Source organism: Oryctolagus cuniculus, chromosome 10, assembly GCF_051225735.1.
Source record: "Oryctolagus cuniculus isolate XC-2025 breed Fujian yellow rabbit chromosome 10, ASM5122573v1, whole genome shotgun sequence".
NCBI lineage: Eukaryota > Metazoa > Chordata > Mammalia > Lagomorpha > Leporidae > Oryctolagus > Oryctolagus cuniculus.
Window position 1 is genome coordinate 78,708,782 of NC_142876.1, and position 7,846 is coordinate 78,716,627.

Genomic DNA, 7,846 nt, shown 5'->3' on the forward strand with positions numbered 1-7,846 from the left:
CACGTGATATATGAAAAACTTCTCGGTTTATGTAACTTTTTGTCATTTTGTGTAGTAATCCTGTTACTTCAGCAAAAGTTTAAGCAATTTTCTCAACAAAATAGTTTTTTTTTAAAAAAACTCTATTTGGTGTGCTTTTGAGGATACTTCTAAGTGTATTTCTGAAGTTTTTTATAGTGTCTCACTAGGCCAACAAGAAAAAGTGCTACATGTATTCTGCCTCACATTTCTCTCATTCACTATTATTGGATATTTTACAACTACTTGCATCCTTTTAACCCTTGCCAAATATTAGTTGGGAAACACATTATCATTCTCATTTTCAGGACGCGGATGTTAGAAGGAAAGTGACACACCTAGTTATTAGTGATTTCCATCTGAGCCAAGCCTCCATGCCTCCACTTCTAGCATTTCTCTGTTTTGAATTGAATTAGAAATGAATATAATTTAATAGGTTTGTTCTGTAGTTTGATAGTTCATGGTTTATGAAGGAAATCATTCTGAAATGAAAGGTCATGTTTCCTACGAAGTTTTGTTCTTTTTCCTGGGAGCTGTTTAGGTCATGGAACTCGCACGTTTACCATCAGAATTTGTCTTTTCTTGTGGTTCATCGGGTTCAGGAAGAGGGAGAGTGTCCATAAGATGAGGGACTCGTCCTCCGGCCCCAAATACTACAGGATCAAGAAGCACAGAGGGAAGCAGACTTGTAAAATAATTTGCTCTAATGGGGTTCACGCTTCATGTTTTTTCAAAGTCTTATTAAACCTAAAGCCAGAGTATTTTCTAAGTTTTTCCTCTTTTGTCTTAAGCAGTTACTGCTCCCTTCTATTTAAAGATCCTAGGGGTGGGTGTTGGGCCTAGTTGTTAAGGTGCCAGTTAAAATGACTGTGCCCCACATGCGAGAGCCTGAGTCCAATACCTGACTCTACTCCCGATTCCAGCTTCCTGCTAATGCAGACCCTGGGAGGCAACAGGGGTGGCTAAGGAAATGGGTTCCTGCCACCCACGTGGAAGACCCGGATTGAGTTCCTGGCTCCCAGCTTCAGCACTGTCCTACTTCTCTCTGGGCATTTGGGGAGTGAACCAGCAGATAGATAAGAGGCGCACAGTCTGTGTGTCTGTCTGTGTCTCTCTCCCACCTCTGCCTCTCAAATAAATAACTGAAAAAGACATTTAAAAAAAAAAAAAGGTGCCAACTAGTTAGTCTCAGTATGAGGCCGCCTTCTCACTGTGTACTTCTCTTCCACTGTGTCTTTTTCTCTGAGGTCATTAAGCCCTGGTGTCTCTTTGGGCGTCCACAGCTCTTTTCCTTAGAAGGAAGCGGTGGGGTTGTATCAGAGCTCCGCTGAAGGGCCTCGTTCTAACCTAGTCACCGCTCGGAAGGCTGGATCGCTCTGCGCTCTGCAGTCACAGGGATTCGGGTCCACCCACCACCTCGGGCTCCTCTAAGCTTAGCCATAGCTGTAAAGACCTTGTCCCCACCTCCTGGTGCTTTCTGATTGCTGACAGTAGGGCTTTGATGGGTAGATTTCCTGGGGAGGCAATCCTGACTCCAGCCATGCTGAGGGCAGGCTCCTCTCACCCCTGCCTTTGAGCGGACCTAAGCCCAGGGCTTCCTGTTCTTGCAGGACTCCTGCTAGGTCAGTTTAGAGAATCCTCACCCTTGATCTGTGACCACCATCCACGTCTGATCAGATGTGTCTTCTCCCACCCCTTCAGCAAGGGTTCTGGAGAGCTGGTCTCCCCTGAGTTTTCCTCTTAGTAACTTCTCACCCACTGACCCGCCACCCCATTCTCTGGCTACAAATTCCCAATTTTCTACACTGTGTTCAGAATTGAGCCCAGTTCTCTACGGATATCTCCTCTCCCTATTGTCATAGTTTTTTTTTTTTTTTTAATAAAATGTATTTTACCCTGCTTTGATGTCTCTCCACCTCCGCTTTCCTCTAACAAAGAACACAGTCAAGCCCCTAACAGAGCAGCAGTAAGAGTGCACATAGGTTGATCTTTAGAACCGGAAAGCAAATATCTGTCTTTCTAAAAAAGTAGCATTGACCTCTCTGGTTCTTGGATAGTGTCTGGTCAGAGTTCTCCTGAATCATGGAGAGTACAGACCCCACCATTCACTTATTGGCAGCAATGCCAAGCAAGGCATTCCTGAATCCAGCTGGTGCTGGTGTGGGATGCCCCGAGTCCTGATTGGCACATGCAGTTGGACAGAAGTAGAGTTTGAACTTGGGCTCCTCAATCATCAGACGTGATTTTGAATTGTGCCCACACCAGCTAATAAAGATCTCAGACAAAAAAATCTTTTACTCTCTCAGCCTGTTTCCCTATCTGTAAAATGAAGGTAATAGGAGGAGGATACTTTCATTAAAAAAAAAAAAAAAAAGGCAAACAAACAAACAAACAAAAAAAACTATGGCAAGCAGAATTAAAAGATGAATATCTTTTGGTGCAAATAATTTTGAAATCCACACGTAGCTTTTCACACTAAGCATTTTCCATGGACTTTTTGAAGATCCCTTTAGTCCTTACAGCAAAGTTTGTGGACAAGGATTAAAGAAGTCAGTGCTGGGGCAGACGCTGTGACACAGCTAAGCTGGGCTGTCACTCAGGATGTCCACAAATCACATAGCAGAGTCCCTGGGAAGGAGTTCCCTTCCCACCCCACTTCCAGCCCAGCTTAATGCTGATACACATCCTGGGAGGCAACAGGTAATGGCCCGAGTACTTGGGAGACCATGAAGAAGTTCCAGGATCCTGAACGTTGACCTGGCCTCCTGGCCTGGCTGTTGCAGAGTGAACTAGTGGATGGAGGAGTCTCTCTCTCTCTCCATTTAAGTTTGTGCATGAGCATGAGTGACTCTTTCAAATAAATACGTAAAAAACTTTTTTTAAAGAAGACAACACCAGTAAAGTACTTGGCAGGTAGCTGGCACCCAACAAATGTTAACCATTATCGTTGTTGAAGATCATCCAACCCAGTGCTTGAATTTGACAGCTAAAGAAGCTGAAGCTTGAAGTCTCCTCCCTGTTTCTCCTGCAGATGTTGATTACAGTTGGCATGGCACCCACAGAGACACTCAGCATGAGTTACAGCTCACTTAAAACCAAAGAAGAGTCCGCATGCAAACATTAATGGTGTGATTTTGACTTAGTCCTCTTTCAAACCACTTTTCACATTCAAGGCCAGTTGCTTTATTCCCTTGGGCCTTCATTTAGAAATGAGTGGCTCATTAATTATCTTCTTGAATACAGACTAGATGATACTCCATTCCATCCTCTTGTTGGATGACTCAACTAAAGAGAGTCATTGGTAAGAACCAGCAACAATGACAATTTTTTCTTTGTTTCTCCTCTGGTAAGAAAAGCACACTCACTCAGGAAGGCCATGAATACTCCCACTTGCATTTATCTTGTGTGTTAATTCTCATAAATTTGGTACTGTGAGATGTTTGGGTGTACCTTCGTCAGAAACATTATCAACACTCTGCCATACAGCGTATACGGATGTCCCATCAACACACGAAGTTTACGAAAGGGATTGATTCTACCCTTTTTCCACACAGGTGGGATATGAAATCTTCCCCTATTTTTAGGTACGGGAAGTTTGTAGCTATTTTCTGGATGCACAAAGTTTCAGACCCAGTTACTTGAAGTGCAAATTACACAGACCTGTGCCTTTTTTCTTTAGCCTTGGTTTTCAGACTTTGAAAAGCTGATTCATAGGGTTATTTTTAAGAGTAAAGCTAATTAACAGGGTGGCCTCTGTGAATGCTGCAAAACACAAGGGAAAAAGCCCAGCCCCTACTCTCTCTCTCTTTATGAAGAACATCAGCCTTTCTGACTTCTAGCACCTTCTTTAAAATGAAGAAATGACGCATTCTCTATGTTGGGGGTATGATTGTTTACTGTTTATTTCATTTCTCCCTAAAATGCTCTTGCTCCCTTTTGCATCATCACTATGGGTGTTTGAAGGTCTTTTCTAAGCAGAATTGGCACACGTTTTCTCCTCCCTTTAACAAAAGCTGCATCTTCGTCGTTCTTTAGCCATTTTTTTTTCTTTCAATAGAACCAGTTAAACATTAACAGCAGAGGAAAAGTAATTTATTTATTAGGTATAACCTCCAGGATGAATTACCCCCAAGTCCCACACAATTGCAAAACGGAAGCACTTAAATGAATTCAACACAATAAAACAAAGTGAACCAATCAAAAACGAGTATCCAAACAATGGGACCAGATGAACTGTTTAAAGTCAGGTTGAGGAAACCCACTTCTAAATAGCTTTTGAATATGGGATTAAACAGAATCAAGTGCTAAGCCCAAAGAAGCCTTCCATTCCAGTCCTGGGCAATTTTTCAATGGATAATAGCATTGAGAATATTTTTGCATTTCTAAGGAAGCACCCTTTAAATAAACAAGCCCCAAGCCCTTCAAAGGATGAATGAACAAAGAACTCTAGAGACAACAAAATCTGATTGTGTGTGGCATTAAAGCACTCCATAACCAATGACTGCTGGTGTGAATAAACTCAGAATGGGGCAGAAACAGCAGGACACACCCAGTGCTACCTGTTCCTGAACTTGCACTTTCGCCCTGCGGGTCTCATTCAGGACTCAGGGCTGTGAGCACGTGCAGGCCCCTCTGCAGGGCTCCTGAGAAGGAAGATAGCATCAAGGACCTTCAGAGTCTTCTCTGAAATTCAAAGACCAGCTGCACCCTTCATAGCCGCACCACCCACCCATGCTAAGCCACTCTCCTCTTGGAGTCCCAGATTTCTTGTTTATGAGATGGAAATATGATACTCAACTCGTAGAGCTGTGTACGGAAAGTACTTAAAAACCCAGTGCTTGGAATGTGACCTCTGATCAAGTCACCTTGGCCACTACCTACAGAAAGCCTGTAGGTGACTCACCTTCCAGCATGAGGCTAAGGGAAGTGTGTCAACTCACACACACAACAGGCTCCCTTTGGCCATCCTCTGAGGATAGTATGAAGGTGACAAGCAATAGGACAAAGTAAATAAGAGAAATTCGAGCCGGCTAACTTTACCATGTTGCAGGAATCACAGAAGGCATTATGTTTTCAAAAATTGAATGGAGAGATCAGCATGAATTTGTCTTAACCCTCTCCCCCACCGAACACCCAACTGCGCAGTTTTTAGCACTTATATTATAAAAGGCTTCAATCCAACTCTTGCTTAAGGTTTGCATTGACACCAAAGGAAATGTCTTACTTCATTTTCTTTTTCTTTTTTTGTAAAGATTTATTTATTTATTTGAAGTCAGAGTTACACAGAGAGAGGAGAGGCGGAGAGAGAGAGAGGTCTTCCACCTCTCTTTTTCACCTCACAATTGGCCTCAATGGCCGGGGCTGCACCAATCTGAAGCCAGGAACTTCTTTCGGGTCTCCCACATGGGTGCAGGAGCCTAAGGACTTGGGGCATCTTCCACTGCTTTCTCAGGCCATAGCAGAGAACTGGATCGGAAGTGGAGCAGCTGGGAATAGAACTGGTGCCCATATAGGATGCCGGCACTGCAGGCGGTGGCTTTACCAGCTATGCCATAGCGCTGGCCCTGGAAATGTCTTATTCTCTAGGAGTTCTGTTTATGTTGTTTACAGTCATTGGGTTTTTGCTTCAGGCCTAATTTTTGGTTCCCCAACAACTGCCAAAATAATAATACCATCATCCGAATCTGTCCCCTCCAGCTAGGGTATTCAGGTTTAGCAAAAATACAGGACACTCAGGTAAGTTTGAATTTCTGTTCACAATGAAGTATTTTTCAACCCAAGTATGTCTCAATTACTTTACAGAACATATGTACATATGCTCCTGACATTTTGATAGTTACATCCTGATGAATGCATTGTAAATTGAAAACGTTGTAAACCAAAGGTGCATCTAAGGGGTAGGCATTTAGGCTAGCAGTAAAGATGCTGGTTAAGACACCCATGTCCCATGTTCCATATTAAAATGCCTAGGTTCAATTCTCAGCTCCTAGCTCCAGCTTCCTGATAACACAGAGCCTGGAAGGCAGCAGCGATGGCTCAAGTAATTGGGTTCTTACCATGCATGCAGGAGACCTGGATTCGGTTTCTGGATCTCAACTCTGGCCCTGACCCAGTCCCGGTGTTTGCAGGTATTTGGGGAGTAAACCTGCAGACATCTCTGTCTGTATGTCTCTCTTTGTGTCTCTGTGCCTCTCAAATAAATAAATAATTTAAAATTCATTTAGTAAATCTAACCTACTGAGCATCATGGCTTAGCCTAGCCTAACTTAACCATGCTCAGAACACTAATATTAGCCTATATTAGTTGGAGAAAATCTTCTAATACAAAACCTATTTTAAAGTTAAGTGTTATATACCTTATGTACTCAGACAGATGGGCATTTTGATTATGAGATGCAAAAACTCAAACACAAGATCCAAAAAAACCCTGGCCACACAGGTACACAGAAGGGTAGGGGCTGACTGGGAGCGTGGCTCACTGCCACTGCCTACCACCAACTGAGAGGCTCAGACTGCATTCGCCTGGGGAAAGATGCAAATCCAAAAGGCAAAGCACAATGGTGGGCGGGCATTGTGCAGCAGGTCGAGTTGCTGCGTGGGATGTCCGCATTCCATATTGGAACACATGGGATCGAGTCCGACCTCTGCTTCCCATCCAGCTCCCTGTCCTAATCCTGGGAGGCAGCAGCTGATGGCTCAAGTACTTGGGCCTCTGCCACCCACAGGGGACACCAGGATGGAGTTCTGGACTCCTGGTTTCAACCTGGTTCAGCCATGTATCACTTTGACACCGTCATAAAGTCAGTGAATCATTAAGTCAAGCCATTGTCAGTGAGGAACCATCATACTAAAACATTATTCAGTGTTGATCTTAGATTCACATTTAATTGATAACCCAGACATAATTAGGCAATCCTACCCCAGGTGCTGGGCCAGGCCTAGAGGATTCTTCTTCTTCTTTGGGAAGAAGATCTGAGTTTTATTTCCTCCAAAGGCCCAAGCTGAAGAGTGGAAGAGCAAGGGAGAAGCCAAGATATTCTTGGAGTGGGGACAGAACCCGCTGGGCAGGTGAGAACCTGACTTGTGACTCCCTCTGCAGGTTGCCACCAGAACAGGACTTTTCCATACCTGAGGACTCACCTGCTTGAGTGCAGAGCCCAGATCTGCCTGGGAGAAGCCAGCCACCCACGTGTTCATGTTTTCCCCTGCAAGCTGAATCCATGATGAGCACCAGAGAGGTCCAGCACCACCTCTTCTATGGTGGGATCCCAGATGCCCCTGTGGAAAGAGCATGATCCTTTCAAATGTACCTACATTGAGAATGGATAGTTTTCTTCCAAAACTCTTAACAACCAAAAAAAAAGCTGGTGTTTGAGTTGGATTAAGATGTTCTGTGTGGTATGTATTTGTATGTATTTTTCTTTTTTCTGTGTGTGTGAATCTTTGATTTTAATTCTCTATTATTTTTAGGATAAGAAATAATAAACATCATGAAGCTAGTGAATATATTTTCATGTTTATTTTTCATGTAAGTCCTATCTAAATCTTTGTTGTCAAAATAATTGTTGTTACTTTTGTCACGATTTATAACTGGTACATTTTGATTTGGTTTCCACATAATTTGAACATTCATTTGCAAATTGAGACTGTAATGTTATAAAAATGCCATTTTGAAGATGAATTATTAAATGTGATATGGAAAACTGTTTTGAGTGAGTTATCTGTTTATTCCATTTGCCAAATATCAATTTAAGGTCATAAACATGATTATGCTGAGGAAAGAATTTCAAGAACTCCTCTCAGTGATGTTGATTATCTGACAGATAAA

The 7,846-nt window shown here is 42.9% G+C and overlaps 1 long non-coding RNA gene across 1 annotated transcript in view; it reads left to right on the forward strand.

The window, feature by feature from the left end:
- Positions 1–7,611, forward strand: part of LOC149124300 (uncharacterized) — a 119,624-nt gene extending 112,013 nt beyond the window's left edge. The window contains exon 3 of the long non-coding RNA XR_016214191.1: positions 7,118–7,611. This is a non-coding gene — a long non-coding RNA (uncharacterized LOC149124300). The remainder of the gene's footprint in view (positions 1–7,117) is intronic.
- The last annotated feature ends 235 nt before the right edge of the window (positions 7,612–7,846 follow it).